This window comes from Symphalangus syndactylus, chromosome 3 (assembly GCF_028878055.3).
Source record: "Symphalangus syndactylus isolate Jambi chromosome 3, NHGRI_mSymSyn1-v2.1_pri, whole genome shotgun sequence".
Taxonomy (NCBI): Eukaryota; Metazoa; Chordata; class Mammalia; order Primates; family Hylobatidae; genus Symphalangus; species Symphalangus syndactylus.
In genome coordinates this window covers 55,943,884-55,967,921 of record NC_072425.2, presented here as the reverse complement: position 1 = coordinate 55,967,921, position 24,038 = coordinate 55,943,884, and the positions used below count along the sequence as shown (strand labels likewise).

Sequence of the window (24,038 nt, the reverse complement as noted above, 5' to 3'; positions counted from 1 at the left end):
TTTATATTCCTTTGGGTATATACTCAGTAATGGGATTGTTGGATCAAATGGTATTTCTGCTCCTAGGTCTTTGAGGAATCGCCACACTGTCTTTCACAATGGTTGAACTAATTTACAATCCCACCAGCAGTGTAAAAGGATCCCTTTTTCTCTACCACCTCTCTAGCATCTGCTGTTTCTTGACTTTTTTTTTTTTTTAATTATACTTTAAGTTTTAGGGTATATGTGCGCAACGTGCAGGTTTGTTACATATGTATACATGTGCCATGTTGGGGTGCTGCACCCATTAACTGGTCATTTACATTAGGTATATCTCCTAATGCTATCCCTCCCCCCTCCCCTCACCCCACGACAGGCCCCAGTGTGTGATGTTCCCCTTCCTGTGTCCATGTGTTCTCATTGTTCAATTCCCACCTATGAGTGAGAACATGCAGTGTTTGGTTTTTTGTCCTTGCTATAGTTTGCTGAGAATGATGGTTTCCAGCTTCATCCATGTCCCTACAAAGGACATGAACTCATCATTTTTTATGGCTGCATAGTATTCCATGGTGTATATGTGCCACATTTTCTTAATCCACTCTATTATTGTTCGGCATTTGGGTTGGTTCCAAGTCTTTGCTATTGTGAATAGTGCTGCAATAAACATATGTGTGCACGTGTCTTTATAGCAGCATGATTTATAATCCTTTGGGTATATACCCAGTAATGGGATGGCTGGGTCAAATGGTATTTCTAGTTCTAGATCCCTGAGGAATCGCCACACTGACTTCCACAATGGTTGAACTAGTTTACATTCCCACCAACAGTGTAAAAGTGTTCCTGTTTCTCCACATCCTCTCCAGCACCTGTTGTTTCCTGACTTTTTAATGATCACCATTCTAACTGGTGTGAGATGGTATCTCATTGTGGTTTTGATTTGCATTTCTCTGATGGCCAGTGATGATGAGCATTTTTTCATGTCTGTTGGCTGCATAAATGTCTCCTTTTGAGAAGTGTCTGTTCCTATCCTTCGCCCACTTGTTGATGGGGTTGTTTGTTTTTTTCTTGTAAATTTGTTTGAGTTCATTGCAGATTCTGGATATTAGCCCTTTGTCAGATGAGTAGATTGCAAAAATTTTCTCTCATTCTGTAGGTTGCCTGTTCACTCTGATGGTAGTTTCTTTTGCTGTGTAGAAGCTCTTTAGTTTAATTAGATCCCATTTGTCAATTTGGGCTTTTGTTGCCATTGCTTTTGGTGTTTTAGACATGAAGTCCTTGCCCATGCCTATGTCCTGAATGGTATTGCCTAGGTTTTCTTCTAGGGTTTTTATGGTTTTAGGTCTAACATTTAAGTCTTTAATCCATCTTGAATTAATTTTTGTATAAGGTGTAAGGAAGGGATCCAGTTTCAGCTTTCTACATATGGCTAGCCAGTTTTCCCAGCACCATTTATTAAATAGGGAATCCTTTCCCCATTTCTTGTTTTTGTCAGGTTTGTCAAAGATCAGATGGTTGTAGATATGTGGCATTATTTCTGAGGGCTCTGTTCTGTTCCATTGGTCTATATCTCTGTTTTGGTACCAGTACCATGATGTTTTGGTTACTGTAGCCTTGTAGCATAGTTCGAAGTCAGGTAGCGTGATGCCTCTAGCTTTGTTCTTTTGGCTTAGGATTGACTTGGCAATGCGGGCTCTTTTTTGGCTCCATATGAACTTTAAAGTAGTTTTTTCCAATTCTGTGAAGAAAGTCATTGATAGCTTGATGGGGATGGCATTGAATCTATAAATTACCTTGGGCAGTATGGCCATTTTCATGATATTGATTCTTCCTACCCATGAGCATGGAATGTTCTTCCATTTGTTTGTATCCTCTTTTATTGCATTGAGCAGTGGTTTGCAGTTCTCCTTGAAGAGGTCCTTCACATCCCTTGTAAGTTGGATTCCTAGGTATTTTATTCTCTTTGAAGCAATTGTGAATGGGAGTTCACTCATGATTTGGCTCTCTGTTTGTCTGTTATTGGTGTATAAGAATGCTTGTGATTTTTGCACATTGATTTTGTATCCTGAGACCTTGCTTTTAATAATAGCCATTCGGACAGGTGTGAGACAGTATCTCATTGTGGTTTTGATTTGCATTTCTCTAACGATCAGTGATGTTGAACTTTTTTTCATATGTTTTTTTGCCTGCATGTATGTCTTCTTTTGAGAAGTGTCTGTTCATGCCCTTTGCCCACTTTTTAAATGGGATTGTTTGTTTTTTGCTTGTAAATTTGTTTAAGTTCCTTGTAGATTCTGGATATTAGACAATTGTCAGCTGGATAGATTGCAAAATTTTTCTCCCATTCTGTAGGCTGTCTGTTCACTCTGATGATAGTTTCTTTTGCTGTGCACAAGCTTTTTAGTTTAATTAGATCCCATTTGTCAATTTTTGCTTTTGTTGCAATTGCTTTTGGCATTTTAGTTATGAAATCTTTGCCCATGCCTATGTTCTGAATGGTATTGCCTGGATTTTCTTCTAGGGTTTTTATAGTTTTGGGTTTTACATTTAAGTCTTTAATCCATCTTGAGTTAATTTTTTTATGTGGTGTAAGGAAGGGGTCCAGCTTCAGTTTTCTGCATATGGCTAGCCAGTTCTCTCAGCACCGTTTATTAAATAGGGAATCGTTTCCCCATTGCTTGTTTTTGTCAGGTTTGTTGAAGAGCAGATGTTTGCAGGCGTGTAGTCTTAATTCTGAGTTCTCAATTCTGTTCCATTGGTCTCTGTGTCTGCTCTTGTACCAGTACCATGCTGTTTTGATTATGGTAGCCTTGTAGTATAGTTTGAAGTTGGGTGGTATGATGTCTCCAGCTTTGTTCCTTTTGCTTAGGATTGTCTTGACTATGCAGGCTCTTTTTTGGTTCCATGTGCATTTAAAAATAGTTTTTCTAATTCTGTGAAGAATGTCAATGGTAGTTTAATAGGAATCGCATTGAATTAATAAGTTACTTTGGGCAGTGTGGCCATTTTCACAATATCGATTCTTCCTATTTGTGAGCATGGAATGTTTTTCCATTTGTTTGTGTCTTCTCTGATTTCTTTAAACAGTGTCTTGTAGTTCTCCTTGAAGAGGTCCCTCACTTCCCTTGTTAGCTGTATTCCAATGCATTTTATTCTTTTTGTGGCAATTTGTGAATGGGAGTGCATTCATGATTTGGCTCGCTGCTTTCCTGTTGCTGGTGTATAGGAATGCTAGCAATTTTTGCACTTTAATTTTGTATCCTGAGACTGCTGAAGTTGCTTATCATCTTAAGAAGCTTTCGGGCTGAGACAATGGCGTTTTCTAGACATAGGATCATGTCTTCTGCAAGCAAAGATAAATTGACTTCCTCTCTTCGTATTTGAATATCATTTATTTCTTTCTCTTGCCTGATTGCCCTAGCCAGGACTTCCAATACTGTATTAAATAGAAGTGGTGACAGAGGGCATCCTTGTCTTGTGCCAGTTTTCAAGGCCTTCCCCTCGCTCTTGTCAACACCAGATACTTCTACTCTTCTACATCCTTGTCAGTCTAGTCAAAGAAAAATGATCTTATTGCTTTAATTTGTGTTATTTGGTCACTACCATATCTTTGCATTTCTTCTATGAATTGTCTGTTAGCTCTTTGAATGATTTTGGTCAAAAAATATCGATTTTCTCAGCACGTCCTTTCCCAGTTTAAGATTGTTCATGGGCATGCAGTGGGACTTACTGTTTAGTGCTGAGTTGTGTGGCTGTTTTCTAAGGTTGACATTTATTGAGCACATACTATGGGCCAGGCACTAGACAGCACCATCCCTGCCTTGTCTCATTTAACTCTCATCATAATTCTTGGGAGGTGAGCTACGGTGAGAAACTGAGACTTAGAGAGAGCGCCTCACTCTTCAACAGCTAATCACCAGCAGGATTACCTACATGCTTTATTAGTGTTAACTAAAGGTGAATACATCGCATATGGAGCAAGTTGGCAGTGAGAAAAAATGACTCTCGAGCATGGTGGGATAGTGGATTAACAAATGGTGTTTGCTTTGGGCTCACAGTTATGCTCTTCCATCCTCAAGGCCTTGCTGCAGGGCCCTTATCAAGACTTAAGTGAGTTGCAAATCTGCTCTGTCTTTCTGGTGTATGTGGTGTGTGTGTGTGTGTGTACAGTGTGTGTGGTGTGTGTGAGTGTATGGTGTGTGTGTGTATGAATGTGTGTTGTGTGTGTGTGTATGGTGTGTGTGTATTGTGGTGTGTAGTGTGTATGATATTTGTGTGAGATTGTGTGTTGGGTGTGTGTTGTGTGCATTGCGTGTTTATGTTGTGGACATGTTTGTATTGTGTGTGGTGTTAGGATGTGTGTAATGTATGTATGGTGTATGTGGTGTGGTGTGTCTATAGTTTGTGTGCATGGTGTGTGTATGTGTGTAGTGTGTGCATTGTATGTGTTGTGGATATGTGTTGTGTTTATTGTGTGTGGTGTATAGGGTGTGTGGGCTGTATCTATGGTGTGTATGTGTGGTATGTATTAGTGTGTGGTCCCTGTATTGTGTGTGGTGTATGGAGCGTGTAGGGGGTGTGGTTTGTGTGTGTAGTGTGTTCGTGTTGTGGATATCTGTTGTGTTTATTGTGTGTGCTGTATGGGATGTGTGGGGGTATGTATCTTGTGTCTGTGGTGTGGTGTGTGTGTAGTGTGTGGTCTGTATGCGATGTGTGGGGTGTGTGGGGGGTATGTATGGTGTGTATGTGTGTTTGTGAGTGGTGTAGTGTGTGTAGTGTGTGGTCTGTCTGTGGTGTGTGGGGTGTGTTTGTGTTGTGGTATGAGTTGTGTGTATTGTGAATGGGGTGTGTGGGGATATGTATGGTGTGTGTGGTGTGGTGTGTGTAGTGTATTATCTGTGTGTATTGTGTGGTGTGTGGGGGGTATGTATGGTGTGTATGTGTGCAGTGTGTGTAGTGTGTGGTCCGTATGTGGTGTGTGGGGTGTGTATGGGGTATGTATGGTGTTTATGTGTGTGGTGCGGTATGTGTAGTGTGTAGTCTGTGCTTATTGTGTGTGGTGTATGAAGTGTGTGGGGTTATGTATAGTGTATGTGTGTGTCGTCTGGTGTGTGTGGTGTGGGGTACGTATGGTGTGTATGTGTGTGGTGTATGTAGTGTGTGGTCTGTGTATATTGTGTGTGCTGTATGGGGTGTGTATGGGGTATGTATATTGTATGTGTGTGGTGTGGTGTGTGTATTGTGTGTGGGGTGTGTATGATGTGTGTGTGGTGTGGTGTGTGCAGTGTTTGGTCTGTGTATTGTGTGTGGTGTATGGGGGGTGTGTGGGATATGTATAGTGTATGTGTGTGGTGTGGTGAGTGTAATGTGTGTGGTGTGTGGGATGTGTGGCAGGTATGTATGGTGTGTATGTGTGTGGTGTGTGTAGTGTGTGATCTGTGTGTATTGTGTGTCGTGTATGGGGGGTGTGGGGGTATGTATAGTGTACGTGTGTGGTGTGGTGTATTGTGTGTACTGTGTGTGGTGTGTGGGGTGTGTGTGGGTGTGTATGGCATGTGTGTGTGGTGTGAGGTATCCAGTGTTTGGTCTGTGTTTATTGTGTGTGGGGTGTGGGGTGTGTATGGTGTGTGCGTGTGGTGCAGTGTGTGTAGTATGTGGTTTGTGTGTGGTGTATGGGGTGTGTGTGGGGGTATGTATGGTGTGTGTGTGGTATGGTGTATATGTGTATATGTGGTGCATAGTATGCATGTATGTTCCACACCAGACTTGAGGAGATTGTTTACCAGGCTCTCCCTGGCAAACACCCCAGGAGGCTGCAGGCGGAGGGATGAGTTTCCAGGGACAGAAGAGGCAGCTCTGACTGCAGGAGGCGCCATTTTCTGAGACCAGGGAAGCCAGGTTGTGTGGGAGAAGCCATCTTGGGGAAGGCCCAGCTCCTCACCAACTTGGGAGGATGTCGCTTTACCCCATGGCCTATCCTGGCTGGGAAGGAGAGCATCCTAGCAGTCAGGCGTGTGGACAGAAAAATGAAAGAGCTTTCAGAATATTCTACTCGGCGTTAGGCCCCCAGGACAGTGTAGAGCTGGGAGGAGGTTCCCATAATGCTGGAGGTTGAATTTTGCATCAACTGAGTGGGATGCAGATTCTGACTCAGATTTCATTTGCTTTTTGGGAAAATAAGAGACACTTCTTGTATTCCCAAGTTAATGTTTGCAAGTTCATTTTCACTACATGGAAAGAACATATCGTAGGCATATCTTACTAATGTATCTAAGGCATTAACACACAAAAAGATGCAGATGAATAAAATAATTTTAGCTCAGCAAGCAAATGGGTAAATGGGTACCAGAACACTAAACAACGAAGTTTGGGTGAAGCTTTGCATCTGGTTCCTATTAACCAAATTTGAGACAAAATACGCATTCCAAGTTTCCTGCCACTTAATTTAAAAAGCAATTTGGATTCAGGGGTCTCAGCTGAAGCTTGGTTTCAGCAATCCCATAGGCATTGAAACCACAAGCAGCCATAATGAGCCAGGCAGACTCATAATTTCTTTCCCATATTGTAAAAGCAATAACAACCACCTCTCAGAATATTTGGAAAATAGACAGTCGTCTCTCAAATCTCCTTCCAAATATAACTTTTAGCACTTTATGGGACATTCTTTCAGTATTGTTCTTGTGAAAATGGAAAGGATGTTATGTATATATATGTGTGTATGTGTATATATGACACATACACACATACACACACATTTGTATTTATATTAGTATGAAAACACTCATACAATAGAAAATGGTGTGTACCATCTTTTAAGTTTTTTTTTTTATGTTGTAACATGGACATCATGACCCTTGTTTTTCTTCTTGCTTATAGATGTATAAGATGCTTCAGATGTATATCCTGGTTCCTAAACTATCTTCTGTGGCAGGTCATCAGGATGCCACTGATTTCTTGCTACTGGAAATAATGGTGTAGTCAAAACCTTTGTGCAGAAAGCTGTCAGTCAGAGGCAGGACCTTCTGAGGCTCAATGTTTTCCTTATGTCACCAAATCGCTTTCTCAAGGGCTGTGCCATTTTGCATCCAGCGGAGCCTATTTCACATACCTGTATCAGCTCTGTCCACCTCACTCTGAGGGTGCGTGGAAGATTCCACTGCCTCTTATCTTGCAGGACTACTGAGGGAGCCTTGGGGCACCAACCCAGGCCATGGTTTTCCTCTGATGTTCAGTGTGCTGTCACCTTTGATAGTCTTAACTGGAAATAGAGACAAAAGCCCTTGGACCACAGCTTCCCCTTAACCTCCCATGATGATCAGATTTCTGTGTCATCTTGACTGGCCACAGCCCCCAATTACCCAATCAAACACTGACCTAGGTGTTGCTGTGAAAGTATTTTGTAGATATGATTAAAGTTCACCATTGGTTAATTTAAGTAAGGGAGATTATTGTAGATGATCTGGGTGGGCCTGGTTCAATCAGTCAGAAGGCCTCAAGGGCAGGGTGAAGGCTTCCCTGAGGAGGAAGAAATTCTGCCTGTGGACAGCAGCCTCCACCCATGCCCATTCCAGCTTGGCTTTCCACAGTGCTTCCAGATGGATTTGAAACTTGCCTAGCCAGCCCCATAATCATGTAAGTCAGTTCCTTGTGATAATTCTCTTAATATGTGCCTCCGACTGGTTCTGCTTTTCTGGTTGGACCCTGACTGATACCCTCCCCAGGACCCTTGCCATCTGCCTCCTGTCTTTTTGTCTGTCTCCCTACTTTTCCTGTCCAACCCCTCTCCCCATTCCTTTGTGAAAGGACTTTCCTTATACCTTCCCAGAGCCATCTGAGCAGACAAAGCATAGAGAGAGAGAAATCAATAACTAATCAGGAGCCATAAATCAGGAGGTATTTTCAACTTTCTACCTGTTTTCTTTACCATCAAACATTTCATTATAAAAAGTTTCAAACTATAAAAGCTTTGGAGGCTGGGAGCGGTGGCTCACGCCTGTAATCCCAGCACTTTGGGAGGTCAAGGCGAGTGGATCACGAGGTCAGGAGATTGAGACCATCCTGGTTAACACAGTGAAAACCCCTCTCTCCTAAAAATACAAAAAATTAGTCAGGTGTGGTGGCAGACGATTGTAGTCCCAGCTACTCAGGAGGCTGAGGCAGGAGAATGGCGTGAACCCGGGAGGTGGGGCTTGCAGTGAGCCAAGATTGTGCCGCTGCACTCCAGCCTGGGCAACAGTGCAAGACTCAATCGCAAAAAAAAAAAAAAAAAAAAAAACTTTGGAAATTATATAGTAAATGTCCACATAACCCAGATTCTATTAACATTTATTATACTCTCTTCTGTTATCTACTCATTCATGGATCCCCCTACTCATCCATTAATCCATCTTCATCCTTGCTGCATTTCGGAGAAGAAATAGTAATTCCTTAGAAATTAATTAATTTCTGCAGATATTAATACCCTTCTCGCTAAGTACTTCAGCATATACATCATTAATCAGAATTTAATATTTATTCATAGCTCTTTTTTGGAGGAAAATTTCATACAACAAAATGCTCCAATCTAAAGTATACTATTCAATGAGTTTTGACAAATGCATTTACCCATGTAACACGAACTTCATCAATAGGACATTTACATCATCTGAAAGTCTCCCATGTTCATTTCCAACCTGTGTTTCATTCCAACACAACCAACTGCTAATCTGATTTATTTTTCTCCACAGATTACTTTTGTTTGTTCCGGAAATGCATAAATGTGGAATGATAAATAATGCACTCTTTTGAGTCTGGCTTCTTCCTTCAGCACAACGGTCTTGAGATTCATGCATGTTACTGTATGCATCTCTTGTTTGTTCCATTTTGCAGTTGAGAAACATTTCCTTGTATGAAATACCATAGTTTGCTTCTTTTTTCCTATTGACGGATATCTGGGTTGTTTTGTCTATTATAAATACAGCTGCTATAAATGTTCTTGTGTAAATATTTTGGTGGATAAATGTTTTTCATATATGTTGGGTTTATATCTAGAATTGAAATTGCTGTGTCATAGGGTGGAATTATGTTTTATTTTATATAAAGCCGCCAGAACTTTTCTCAAAGTTGTTGAGCTATTTTACACTTCCACCAGTGATGTTTGAGGATTCTGAGAACTCTACATCCTTACCAACACTTGGTACAGTCTGTCTTTTATTTTTAGACATTCTGGTGGTGTGTAGTGATACTTCTGTTGGTTTTAGTTGCATTTTTCTGATGACTAATCATGTTGAGCTCTTTTTCAAGGTAACAGTCTTTGGACATATGTTGTACACCCTGAATCATCATCTACCCCATCTTCATGGGGAATCATGGAGACCTAGTCAAGAATTGCATCCTGAGATTTTATCGTGAGTAGAGTCTGCATGAAGCCAAGGTGGAATTCTCCACTCCAGTGGTGAATGTAGAGCCAGAGAGGCCTCCTACACATGCCAGTTTCCCAGAAGTGGTGGCATCCAGAAAAAGGCAGTGGAACCTAGGTTTGAAGCTGTGTGTGAAGCAAAAGAGCAAGGGGGCCAGTGAGGGCCATAGGCATGGTGAGGGCCATGGGGACAGTGAGGACCATGGGGCCAGTGAGGATCATGGGGACAGTGAGGATCATGGGGACAGTGAGAATCATGGGGACAGTGAGGATCATGGGGACAGTGAGGACCATGGGGCCAGTGAGGATCATGGGGATTGTGAGGATCATGGGGACAGTGAGGACCATGGGGACAGTGAGGATCATGGGGATTGTGAGGATCATGGGGATTGTGAGGATCATGGGGACAGTGAGGACCATGGGGACTGTGAGGACCATGGGGACAGTGAGGACCATGGGGACAGTGAGGATCATGGGGACAGTGAGGACCATGGGGACAGTGAGGATCATGGGGACAGTGAGGATCATGGGGACAGTGAGGACCATGGGGACAGTGAGGATCATGGGGACAGTGAGGATCATGGGGACAGTGAGGACCATGGGGACAGTGAGGATCATGGGGACAGTGAGGACCATGGGGACAGTGAGGACCATGGGGACAGTGAGGATCATGGGGTCAATGAGGATCATGGGGACAGTGAGGATCATGGGGATTGTGAGGATCATGGGGACAGTGAGGACCATGGGGACAGTGAGGATCATGGGGATTGTGAGGATCATGGGGATTGTGAGGATCATGGGGACAGTGAGGACCATGGGGACAGTGAGGATCATGGGGACAGTGAGGATCATGGGGACTGTGAGGATCATGGGGACAGTGAGGATCATGGGGACAGTGAGGACCATGGGGCCAGTGAGGATCATGGGGACTGTGAGGACCATGGGGACAGTGAGGACCATGGGGACAGTGAGGATCATGGGGACAGTGAGGATCATGGGGACAGTGAGGACCATGGGGACAGTGAGGACCATGGGGACAGTGAGGATCATGGGGATTGTGAGGATCATGGGGACAGTGAGGATCATGGGGACAGTGAGGATCATGGGGACAGTGAGGATCATGGGGACTGTGAGGACCATGGGGACAGTGAGGATCATGGGGACAGTGAGGACCATGGGGTCAATGAGGATCATGGGGACAGTGAGGACCATGGGGACAGTGAGGACCATGGGGACAGTGAGGATCATGGGGACAGTGAGGACCACGGGACTAATGACACCCTTTGTTCTGGGATTTTTGTGTCTGGTTTGTTTTTACACATCAGCAATGGGTTATGTAGGGATATCTTGAGGTGAACTAACGATTGGGAACAATTTTACAATTAGGGGAATAGATTTTTCTGAATTAGTATGTAATCTTTACATAAAAAACACTGGACATGTTTCTCTTGCCTTTACTGTAAGCATTTCCCTCCATCTATATTTTAAGGTTCCATCTTGGTAAGTGGGAGCCCCATTTAAAATGTGGGGTGCAGGAGAGTGGGATTGTGTGGTGGCTATCAGATGTTTACGAGTAATTTAATGTCTAACCTTTAATGCCTCTGTCATTCTGCCATCACTGACAACTATGATTAAGTAAGGGTTTTAACTTAGAGAAATGTGACAGCCATTCAGGAAAGACAAAGAGGTTTGCTGGTGAGCATTACTCAAAGCAAGACTTCAGGCAGAATCTACGCAAGTCAAACTCTTGGAGTGAAAATGATTTGTTTCTCTAAGGACTCAAAATCATTCGCCTACAGAGGAAAATGGATGGGAGCTGTTGGGTGGTGCACCCTGCTCTAAGCAAAGCATATTTTGCAAAGTTGGACTTCTACAAAGGATACGAAAATGAAGGGTGCTTTTATATTTTAAACAGCTTTTGGTAGATAACAGCTTCCTAGAGAATTCATTCAAATTCCAAGTCTTTCTCCAGTCAGAACATAATTTGATTGTTAAAAATTTATCTCAGGCAACTGATTCCATCGGGCAGGCACAGTCTCAGTGCAAGAATGGGGCCTCCCTGGTTGCTGTGGAGCCGTCCACTTCCCAGGAAACCTGGCAGCAGGGGCTAGCAAGCATGCCAGGCAGCCCTGGTTTGTGTGAGGCCTTGGTCCTCAGTGGCTGGGCAGAGTAAGGCAGGACTCACTGGGGTCCTTCTGACTCAGTCTTGGCTACATTACAGTGACTGGGGGAAGTGAGGGAGCAAGTGATTGATTGATTGAGTGAATGAATGAATGAGTGAATGACCCTGAGGAGCTCACGAGGCTGGGGAAATGATAAGAACAGGATCGTATGCTTCCCAGGGAGTCCCTCATGAATACTTTGGACCCTTTAAGTCAGCTAGGGTGGTTACTACCGACACCCTAAAAGGACCCACGGCAGGGCAGCTGTAAGATCAGGGAAGAGGAGGTGGAATAGGAGTTGATGTGGGGTGGGGAGGTCAGTGGGGCCCTGCCCTTGGCCTGGAATTGTCACCCCACCTGGTTTGGTCTTCTCATCATGGCTTATAGGTCACCCCATGCCCTCCAGTCCAGAATTCTGCTATACCAAGACAAAAGAAAGCATTCAAGAGTGGCCACAAAGCACCTGGTTTATTCTCACCTGCAGCTAACTTGCATCTTTCCCTGTATCACTTCTCATGCCTGCACCCAGGCTTGGAGAAAGCCTATGGAATGCAGGCCCTAGAGCAGGCCCTACCACAACCCAGCTCCACTCTTGGCAAATAATTGGGTCTGTGTTGTTAAATAAAAAAAACATTCATTTACTTGCTAAAGCACAGATAGGCTTTAACCAGCACAATAGTGTAAGGTCCACTGCAATGGGGTCTTGCAGTGGGAAGAGAGATTGGGCCCAACTCCAAATATAACAAGGGAAAGTGGGAGTCTACAGCCAAGGGGCGAGGTGGGGAAGGGAGTAATCAGTGGATGGAAAATCACTAAGAGGAAATCTCAGGTGTGGGGGATTCTGGCTAACAGCCTTTTGCTGAACGCAGGCTAGGGTGACCAGACATCACCAGGGGAGTAGCGGGGGATGGGGAACCCAGATACTGAGAGTGATCACATATCAAGGGTGGGGTTTCTGACAACACCAATTTAGCAAGATTCTTGCTAAAATCAGACAATGCAGAGACAAGCATGAGAGTCCAAAATCAGGCCTGGTTGGAAAAGAGTTCAGCGGAGCCTGGGTAGAGTTTGGTCCAGGAGAGAATCTTTGCTGTGTTTTCTCACAAATAAAATGAGTTGAAGTAAATGATCTCTAACAATTCTATGATCCTTTTGTTGTCCCTTTAAGGCTTCCTTGGAGCATTTCTTGCTTTCTCAACTAGCATGTCGCTGTCTCAGGGCAACACCGTGAAACCCACATCATTCCACAGCCACCAACAGAGGCACTTAGTGGACGCTTGCCACGCGTGTCTTTACTGGATTGGGAGGTGGCATGGGTTCCGATCAATACAGCTGCTGGGATGATGGGGAAGCTTCTGAAACATTTGTTTCCTGTTTAAAAGAGAATACATGATAAGCGAGAAAACCTCAGCTGATGTGGGAAGGGCAGCAACAGTCTGAAGAAAGCAGCTTGGGACTTGACTCAGTGCAGCAAACTGGTTTGAATTCAACCCCTGCCTCCTACCATTGCTAATTCATTCCCTGGGGGAAATGTGTGTTGTTCCTGTAGCTCCTGCTTCAGTTCCCCATCTGTGTGGAGAAGTTTCAGTCATATACAGAAGTAGAAAGGATGACATCATGAATGCAGGTATTCCTGCTGTAGCAGAGGCCACTGTGCCCAGCCCACGCCCTTGGTCTTGGCAGGTCCCAGCACAGTTCCTTTGGGTGCTGATGGTCCTGGCCTGCTGTGAAAGAGCCTGAGCTCAAGGCTGGCCAGACACCCCAGGGGCTGCCATCAGCTGGCCAGAGGAGCAGAATTGGCTGACAAAGACCCCTGCCTCTTTGCCCTCGAGGAATGGCCCTTGGAGGTCCTGCAGTCTCTTAGAGTGTTCAGTTGTCCACTCCTTAAACCCCCACATTTTCTTTTGTTCCTCTCCTGACTCACTTCCTGTCTCCCTCATGTGTTTCTGGGTCACCTCCCAATTCCTGTGTCAGAGCTGGCTTCGGGGAGCCCAAACCGAGACACTCCCACTCAGGACTCAGAAGTTATCACGATTTTGCCACACTTGCTTTATGCCTTCCCTTTCTTCTGAAATATTTTAAAACAAATTCTACACATCGTGAAATGATCTGGATCTACTCCAGGGGGGTAAAAAATAGAGCCACCTCCTGGATATGGCTCCCACACACACGATCGCAGGTTCATTCACCTTTCCCACCCCTTCCCTCATCCGGCAAGTGGGCCCAGACTCTGTGTGTGCCATCTGGAGACAAGTTGGGAACACGCCAATCCGTGTAGTGCTATTTTTCTTTTAACACATAAACCTAGAATCTTAAGTTGTGGGCGGCTGTGATAAAGTATGGGAAGATTCACTTTAAAAAAGGTTATCTTTCATCAGACAAAAGATACGGAGTTGGGAAGAGGATCGGTCCTTAGTGGGCCAAGTCCAAACTGCAGCCTAAGTGGGAGAGGTTGGCTTGCAATAAAAGACCAGCAGAAAGACATCACTTGGCACCAGTGTTGCTTCACAGGGCATTGTTTCATGAGGGCCAGTTCCCCTCAGTTACCTGCATCAATGCAGTGATGTGGTCTTGACACTGGCCTTTCCCTAAAGCAGGCCTTTTCTCTTTCTCTCAGCCTCCAAAGAGGCTTGGTGAGGGTGAAACACCATGGCTTTCTCTCTTTCAACAGAATCGAGAGGCCAGTTTGCAAAGAGGTAGGTTCTTTCCATGTTGTCTTGAGAGTTTCCTTTGCTGTCGGTGTTGGTAGTGACAGACACAAGAGCGTCAGGACGTTTCGACAGATGGCAGGGACGAGCCTCCTGTCAGCCCTGTCCTCTGAGTGGTGGAGTTGAATACAGCTCTGCTGCTCTTCACGATTGCACATGGCGTGTAATCTTTGGATTTTGAGCAGAAACCCTGTCTTGGTGTGTCTGTGACAGGTGAGCAAGCGGCTTTGCGCTGAGGATTTCCTAATGCACATTTCCTTGTAGAGACAGGTCTTGTCTTCCTGTTAAACAAAATGCTGCTTACGTCCTGGATCCAACCAGAAACCATGTGTTGCTGATCACTGCCCAACTTGGAGACAAGTGCTCCCTGGGGTGGGGTTGAGAGAAGGTGGTCAGTGTGGCGAGTAAACAAATGGGGATGCCCAGGGCCTGCTGGCTGTGGTGTCTGCCTGCTGTGAGTGCATGACAAATATTTTTCAACTCTCAGAGAGCCACTGAAGGTGTCAGTAATAAAATAAGATGTATATTTTTATTTTATTTTCACCAGAAATCAAGGAGAAAGAGAGGGAAGGTAGATGTGCTTAGAATCTCCATTTTACAGTTGGGGAAACTGAGGCCAGGGCTGGGGTGCCTTGTTGATGGGGACGGACTTGGTTACAGTGCTGGGAGGCTGGGCATGGTGTCTTTTTTTTTTTTTTTTTTTTTTTTTGAGACAGAGTCTCGCACTGTAGCCCAGGCTGGAGTGCAGTGGCCGATCTCGGCTCAATGCAACCTTTGCCGCCTAGGTTCAAGCAATTCTCCTGCCTCAGCCTCCCACATAGCTGGAATTACAGGTGCCTGCCACCATGCCCAGCGAATGTTTTTAATTTTTAGTACAGATGGGGTTTCACTGTGTTGGCCAGGCTGGTCTCAAACTCCTGACCTCGTGATCTGCCCGCCTTGGCTTCCCAAAGTGCTGGGATTACAGGCATGAGCCACCGCGCCTGGCTGGGCATGGTATCTTAATCAATTTTGAAATGCAAGCGCTTGGAAGCTAGGATAGTCATCCTGCCTCTTACTCACCTCTGTCCAGGCTCGGTGGCCCTTCTGCAGAGGTCACTGTGTGGTGGCTGGGAATGCCCCACTCCTGCCCCTTCAGTGGACATCAGGGGATTCTCACGGCTCTGGGTGCTGTACATGGGAGCTTTCCCAGTAGAGGGCTCTTCACAGCAATGCCCCTGGAGGTGAAGATGAAGCTAGGGCACTGTTGTGTGTTTGTGCTCCCGGCTGATTTATGAGCCTGGGTTGGGAACATTTCACATGATCTACGGCACAGCGTGGGAAGGGAATCACAGTACGGTTTCCTGACACAGAACGGCATTACTGACAAAGGCAAGCCAGGGTGTCCGCAGGCTGGCTGAGAATCTGGGAAGCCACCCCAGCACCAAACGAGGCAGGAGGCAGTGATGTCTGGGGCCCTAGTGGATGAGGGTGCTGGGTTCGGGGAGTGGGAAGCTGCCGTGAAGAGGCACAACCCTAAATGTACAGCACCTCCCCTCCTGCTGCCTGCTCCTGCCCCTTCCAGTTCCCCCAAAAGATGCTGTCCTGCAAGAGCAACCGATCCAGGCCAAACGCTTATTTGGAACAAGGTATGAAAACAACATAACAATACAAACCCTAAGACTGGAGAGAACCACAGGGCAAATTTAAATTTAAAAAACTTCTGTTACATCAGTTTTCATTCAAAACCTTTTGGAAGGAGGTTAGTTCTTTGAAAATAATAATAAAAAAAGTAAATAAGGAAACAAGCTAAAGGTGGACTCATGGAAGAGGAAGAGAAACAAACACTTTTATCTCCTCTCTGCACCTACAAAAAGGTGCTGCCTCCCTCAATCTATAGTCTATAGGCTGAGGCTGAGGCTGAGAGGCCACACACGGGGCTTGAGGCCATGTGGACCCAGCCTTGCTCTCGGAGAGCCGCTGGCTTTCTGCACTGTCTCTGGAGCCATCACAGAAGCTGCAGATGGGAAAGGCCGCGGAGCCTCTCCCCACGCAGCGCCAGGGCCCCAGGAGTCAGTGGTGCTCTGTTCTCCTCATATTTTGTCTACAACAGTCCCTATACAGGGTTTCTGACTTGTAGTAAGTAAAGAATGCCATTTTCTGACAGGTCCAGGAGCTCCACATTATCTTGGGACCTCAAGAGGAGAGGAATTTACCCAACTTATAGGTATTTGAGGGTACAAACAGGGCTGGGCTCAGCTTAAAAAACAGTTTTATCTAAGATTCCTTCTATGGAACAGAGTTCCATCAAAGCCAATTTAGAAAGAGCTTATGTGAAAAATTATTCTTGCTGTATTTTATGCAAATAATCAAGCCAAGTATAATAAAGCAAATTGGTCATATCATAATTTGTCTTTAGTAAAAATGAGAAAATGGAGAGAGAAATATTGTGTTTCAAAAACTATGTACACCTCTTATTAGATTCTAGTCTCATCAGATTTTGTTTTTGTTTTTGTTTTTCTGCTTTTAGTTTTTTGAGACAGAGTCTCCCTCTGTCTCCCAGGCTGGAGTGCAGTGGTACAATCTCAGCTCACTGCAACCTCCACCTCCCAGGTTCAAGCGATTCTCCTACCTCAGCAACTCCTGAGTAGCTGAGACTACAGGTGTGTGCCACTATGCCTGGCTAATTTTTTTGTATTTTTAGTAGAGACAGGGTTTCACCATGTTGGCCAGGCTAGTCTCGAACTCCTGACCTCAGATGATCTACCTGCCTCAGCCTCCCAAACTGCTGGGATTACGGGCATGAGCAATAGCGCCTGGCCCTCATCAGTTCTTTTTAAGTTTTTTTTTTTTTCTCTGCAATTTAGACTAACCCTGTTTGTTCTTGTGAACCAACCAGTGATCTATAACTCCAGCCCAGAAGAAACAAGTGGGTTGGATAACGCAAAAATCTGGATCAATATTCTAATTCTGGGCACATCGTAATCAGCTAGCAACCCCATATTTGCTTGGTTCCAACAATTGTTCAGTTCATGGAAAGCCTTCTAATTTAGTTTACTTGGAATAATTTTACTTTATTTTGCTTTGTGGTGGAATATATTGCTGTTATACTCTTTGTGTAGGAATGCAGAAAAAGCTTACTCAACATTTTCTTAAATTGAACACTTATCAATCTTCCAGATTTCACCTTTTGTCAGAACTCAAGAGTCACGAATGACCCTTAGCATACTGACAATTTCTGACTGAACTCCTCTCTACCTGAAATACAAGAGACTCTACTAGTTAGGCAGGAACATCATCGTCCCTATTCAGCATGAAGAAGTTACAGAAGATGGATTGTCATCCCTCTGTAACCTTTAGGATAAAGGGTTCCCTTGTAAAAGGGAGGGGGGAAATGTCAGAGGCGTTTGAACCAGAGCAATTCTATCTTGAATAGGGGCTGGGTAAAATAAGGCTAAGGCCTACTGGGCTACATTCCCAGATGGTTAGGCATTCCATCACAGGATAAGATAGGTCAGCACAAGATAAAAGATATAAAGACCTTGCTGATATAACACATTGCAGAAGCTGGCTAAAATCCACCAAAATCAGAATGGTGACAGGAGTGACCTCTGGTTGTCCTTACTGCTACACTCCCAACAGCACCACAAAAGTTTACAAATGCCATGGCCACATCAGGAAGTTACCCTATGTAGTCTAAAAAGGGGAGACATCAATAACCCACCCCCCACCTGTTTTTTTAGCATATAATTAAGAAATAACCCTGAAAATGAGCAACCTCAGGGCTTCTCCATCTATGGAGTAGCCACTGTTTTATTCCTTTACTTTCTTAATAAACTTGCTTTTACTTAACAAAAAAATAGTAAGATGGTAGCACAGAAAAACAAGGCAAAATAAAGGGTGCACACCAGAGTGCTTAAAAACAGGTGGAGACAGCATGGAGCACCCAACAAATGAAGGAGTCATGGGGACTCTGCCCCTTGGCCCTGGCCCCTGGTGCTCACATGCAGAGCAAAATGTTTGGGTTCAGCCATCAAGGCCCCACCACCCAAACTGGTTTCACGTGATATTTTCTGATTGGACACTGATGTCAGCAAAAATTGGTGCATGTGTTGTGTCTTTGCTGGAAACTGTGAAGTCAAAACCTTTCATGTATTAATTTAATATGTTTTAAGGTGAGAAAATTCATGATAGCAAAAAATAAGTCATCATCCATAAAGCAGTCTTATGTTCTGAGTCATAGCTGAGCAGCTGTGTTGTGTTGGGAGGCATCACTGGGGTGGCAGAAAGGTGAGTAAGTGTGTATAGGCTGAACAGATGTGAGTGTCCATCATGGGTAATGTTGGGGTGGCAGCCCCTGGACTTGGGGTTCTGACTCCAACTGGTGGTAATTGATTCTCATCTTTGGCAAAGTTGCTCTTCTTTTAAAGATCAGGTTGGTTTGCCTTGTGGACTCTATAATGCTTGTAATTAGTTGGTTTTCCTTGGCCAGTAGTCAGTTCAGAATCCATGTGTGTCTACTTGGTGACCAAAGGCAGGCCACCCAGGTCACCCACCCACCAGGCCACTCAGAACTTCACCTTCCCTGCTTGATGCTTTTGTTGTATGTCCAAAAAATCATTACCAAGACCAATCTAGAGGAGCTTTTTCCCTGTTTTCTTCTAGGAGTTTTACAGTTTCAGGTTTTACATTTAAGTACTCAATCCGTTTTAATTTTTGTATATGATGTAAGGTAAAGGTACAATTTTATTCTTTTTTTATGTGGATAAACAGTTTTCCCAGCACTATTTATTGAAGAGACTATCTTTTCTCAATTGTATTCCTGGCACCTTTGTCCAAGAGTAGTTGACCTTATATGGGTGGGTTTGCTTCTGGGCATTCAGTTTGATTCCATTGGTCTATATGTCTGTTTTTATTGTTCCATTGGTCTATGTGTCTGTTTTAACAGTACCTTGCTGTTTAGATTACTATAGCTTTGTAATATAGTTTGAAATCAGGTAGGTGATGACTTTAGTTTTGTTCTTTTTTCTTAAGATTGCTTTGGCTATTTGGGGTCTTTTGTTCTTCCATTTGAATGTTAGGATTGTTTTTCTTTTATTGCAGCATTATTCACAATAGCCAAGACATGGAACCAGCCTAAGTGTCTGTCAACAGATGAATGGATAAAGAAAATGTGTCATATATGTACAACGAAATATTTTTAAGCCATAAAAATAGAAGGAGATCCTGAAATTTGTAACAACACAGATGAACATGGAGGACATTATGCTAAGTAAAATAAGCCAGACACAGAAAGACAAATACCATATGATCTCACTTACGAGGAAAATCTTAAAAAGTTAAATTTATAGAAGCAGAGAGAAGAATGGTGGTTGCTAGAGGCTGGGGGCTGGGGGAAATGGGGAGATGTTGGTCAAATTGTACAAACTTGCAGTTATAAGATGAATAAGTTCTGCGGATCTAATGTACAGCATGGTAATATAGTTAGCAATACTATATTGTATATTTGAAATTTGCTAAGAGATTAGATCTTAAGTGTCCTCACTGCCCCCTATGCGCACACACCATGGTAATTATGTGAGGTGATAGATGTGTTCATTAATTGTATTGTGATCATTTCACAGTGTATGTGTATATCAAATCATCACATTGTATACCTTAAATATATACAATTTTTATCTGGCAATTATACCTCAATAAGGCTGGGAAACAAAACCAAAAACAAACACCCCCCACCAAAAAAAAAAAAAAAAAAAAAAAAAAAAACAAGTGAAATCAAGAGAAGTTTGCACTGCCCATGGCAAGCAGTGGTAACAGGAAGATTCAGCCTATTCCCTGGGGATGAGTAATAACATCATGGGATGAGAAGTGACCAGAAATAGCAAAGTGCAGCTGCTTCTCCCAGCTGGTTTCAGGAAGCAGCAGAGTCTGCGGTAGGGGCTTTAGAGCGCAGACCACGTCCTGCACGGAGCAAGGGAAAATGGTCATTATTCAGGAGTGAAGGCTTTTCTGTACCATCTGTCTGTCCTTGACAGAGTATTCTAAATATTCCCCTTGATTTGAATAATCTGCAGCATCCATTTCCCAGCCAACGAAGACAGCATAGTGAGGAAGCAGACACGTCGCAGGCTTCCTGGAACTTGCCCAGAACCTGGGAACCTGTGTGGGTTCGTCCAGGCAGCATCTCTGCTTGCCTTTCCCTCCACTCGATTTTTACCAGCATCAGCCTTTTCTGTCCCCAGTAGGATGTGCAACATCCGCTTGAACTCTGCCCTGCTCCTTCTTCCTTGGAGGATCATGGTTGCTCTGGGCGCCATAGAGCCCCATGGATCCAGAATGCTGAATGAGAAGAGGGAAGGGCTCGGGAAGTCGTGAGGATCTGACGGAGGAGCTGGGAATGTGTCCTGTAGAAAGGAGGGCTCTCATTTCAGGCCTGTCCTTCCTTTTGCTCTTAAGGGCTCACTCACGCACACCGTGCAGATTTTCAAGGGCCTCTGCAGAGTGAGAGATGTCATAGGCACTGGTTGCTCTTGTCCTGCATCATGGCAGGTGGGGAGGCTCCTGTCCGGGAGGCAGGCGTCATCCAGTCCAAGTGAGAAAAGCTCTCTCAAGGGACAGCCCCACGACAACGTGGGGGCCGGTCAGGACCCCTGTGCTTGCCTTTCTGAGAATAAGTCCAGGTGGATGCTGATCACTGTCTGCCAGGGTCTTTGCTAAGGGACTTCCTTCTAATGGCAAAAGATAAAACTAAATTACCTTAACATTTCTTCTAACCTAGATTTAAAAAACTTGATTTTGTGCAAATATATACACTTACAAAAAAAAAACCATTGAAATAATTATTTTAATAGAAAAAGAGAGACCACTGGCATGACAAAACGTTGAGGATAGCAAACAAAACCCGTAAAATATTTTTGCGAAGCAATGAAAAGATTCATACTCAAAAGACGAACTCTTTCCAAAGAAATAGCTAGATGTTTAGGGTATTGAAATGGAGAATATCTACCCTCCTACAAGTTTTGCATAAGGGGATGTAACTTCTGACAGGGTTCCTAAACTTTTAATGCAGAGTGTGCGCTTTGTGATTTAGTTTTGGTCAGTTTCATGGGAAAATTATCATTTTTCTTCTAAAATAGCAACACTTGAAGTCTAATTTTTAATTATAACTTGTAGCTAAAGCTGTTTTCCATGGGAAAAAATGTCTGATTTTATCATAGAAATCAATGCAGAAATAGGGTTTAGTTTCCTGGAGTTTACTTTGCAGGCTATGGAGCAGAACTATTCTTAAAGCCAACTGGAGAACCCTGGACTGATGGCCTCAGTCCCTGGGTGTCATCTTCCAAACTGAGCATGTCTCACTTTGGCATGGCCTTCTCTGCAGGGGACTCCTGTGTGTGTGGGCCTTGAAGCCCACACAGCTTCTTCCAGATGCAAACGCATTACCACCCTTACCAAGCAGCAAGAACAAACCTGGGGTTTCTTTCTGGTAATTTTGAGGGTCTTCATGGGGAAAAAAATAGGAGAACAAGTAGGCTTCTAAGAGACTCTAAAACATATTGAATTAGTGCTTCCCTCAGACACACTTGTCAACCAAGATATGCAGGTACTTCTGGAAGGCGAATCCCATCAAACCTCCTTCCAAATTTAAGAACGGAGCTGGGTAGAGCTATGTATGTGGGTGTGCAGTGCTTCCCACCAATGAAACCACTCAGGACGCTGCTTCCCCAGTGATTGGCACCAGAGTTTACCTGGCACTTTCCACCTGGCCATGTCTGCAACTCAGAGCAGAGGCTAAGGGAGTCCACCTGCACAGGACATTCAGCAACACGGGAGGGTTTCAAGGTTCACGCCTCTTTGGCGTTTCCCAGGCTCCCCTCACGGTGTCGGCAGTGCCCACATCATGAACTTCAGGAGATGGGAGCGAGAGGGGCCTGTTGGGTGACCAAGCTGTCATGGCTGCTGGGTCCCCTCTTCGCTGCCTGTTAGCCGCACCCCTGGGCATCCCCCACCTGCTGGTCATAGACTTCGCCTGCCTTGGCCTCCAGGTCCTTGACTCTGGCTCTGAGGGGCAATAAATGGGCAGCATGGGTCCTTGGCCCCCAGGGAAGAGTGAGGGCAGCCCTAGGGCTGCGATGTTATTTTATAACATTTATTTTTTTCTCGTTACAGAATGAATATGTGTTCATGGTTAAAAAATTGTAAGAATAGAACCAGGAAAAAAAATGGGCTATACCTATTCTGGCCCACTCAGGTCACCATCGTCTCCTTGCTTCTACTTCGAAGCCCCGTGGCTGCCTCCCGCCCAGTGGCAGGGCGTCATTTAAAAGGGACCATTCTTCTACTGAAGCCTCTCCATGCACTTAGTATGAAATCCAAATCCTCTGGCCTGGTGGATGTGCCCTCCTTCTTTTGAATGTTGTTTTCACTCTCCTTTACCTCTGTGCCCTTCATTGTCTGTGCTGTCCCCATGTGGGAGACATCCTGTCCCCTCAGTCGTTAGCGCTGTGGAGAGCTGGCCCCGTACCCTCCACTCCTTTCTCTATATTACACCCGCTTTACTCTCAGAACAGTCTTACCACCATCTGCAGTTATCGTTTTTAGTTACTTGTTCACTGCCGTTTCCCACGGAGAGAGTCAGCGTCATGAGATCAGAACTCATCAGGTCGGTGCTTTGTCGGCGAGGTGAGGAGTGAGCTCCTTGAGGTCACTTGTGGGTTGGGGATGTGACAGTTTCTGAGCGGCAGTGTTAAGTTGTCCCCCAGAGAGTCTGCACCAACTTCCACGTCCACCGGCATGCTCGCGAGCGTGTCCATTTTCTCCACCCCTTGCGAGGCCTGTGGGGATCTTGGACCTGGTTCCCGTGAGCAGTCTCTTGCGACAGCCATAGGTTGATGTTCACCATCTCTGGTTACCCCTGCATCAAACATCAACTCTGTGATGAATCCACTCATTCCCAACCACTGCTTTTCAAAGTCATCCCATCTTCCTTCCCCTTTCCTCTGAGTTTCCCTGAAAGAGATGAAATTTCTCAGGATTCGGTTGCCTTTAAGGTGCCGTGATGTGCCCGGTGGCCCTGAATTAAACACTTCACCACATGGTTACACCCAGGCTGACTGGCTGCCCGTGCGCTTCTCACCAACGGCACATGCTCCATACATGTGTGTGTTTTCTGCTTCCATCATCACTGCAACCCAGTGACAGAGTTTCTACATTTCTTGTTTTGCAGATGGAAGCTGATTTTTAAGCTGCACAGCTACTAAATGCTTGAACCAGGATTTGAGTCTAATGTCTCCCGTGCATTTATGACTTCATTCTTTCTGTATCTATACTATGTGCAGCCCTGCTATGTGGGAGTGTGAGATGCACTGTGCCAAGTGCCGAGAATGCAATTCTGAGCAAGACATACTTCCTGTCCTTGCAGAGTTTACACTTCAGTAGGGAGGACTGCTGTTAGACAAATAACTATAAGCTTTTAATCACAACTGTAGTAAGTACAACAAAGAAGAAATACAGAGAGCCATTAAAACATAAAACAGGGCTTGGGAACCATTCTAGGGGTTCAAGGAAGGTTTGGAGAGAGAGTCCTGTAAAGGGGAGCTGATGTGCTCCAGCCGCCCCAGTCCCCAGCCCCCAGCCCCCAGCCCCAAGACCTTTCAGCCCAGCCCATCCTCAGCTCAATATAGCCACATGAGTGACCCTAAGCAAAACCAGCAGAGGTCAAACCACTATAAGAAACACACATGATTGTTCTTAAGCCACTAAGTTTTGGGGTGGTTTTATACACAATGATAGAAAACCAAAATAGAATTCAATGGC

The 24,038-nt window shown here is 44.6% G+C and overlaps 1 protein-coding gene across 1 annotated transcript in view; it reads left to right on the top strand.

Moving 5' to 3' along the window:
* NXNL2 (nucleoredoxin like 2) overlaps positions 1 to 24,038 on the top strand; it is a 151,326-nt gene that overhangs the window by 126,698 nt on the left and 590 nt on the right. The gene's annotated exons all lie outside the window — the stretch shown is intronic.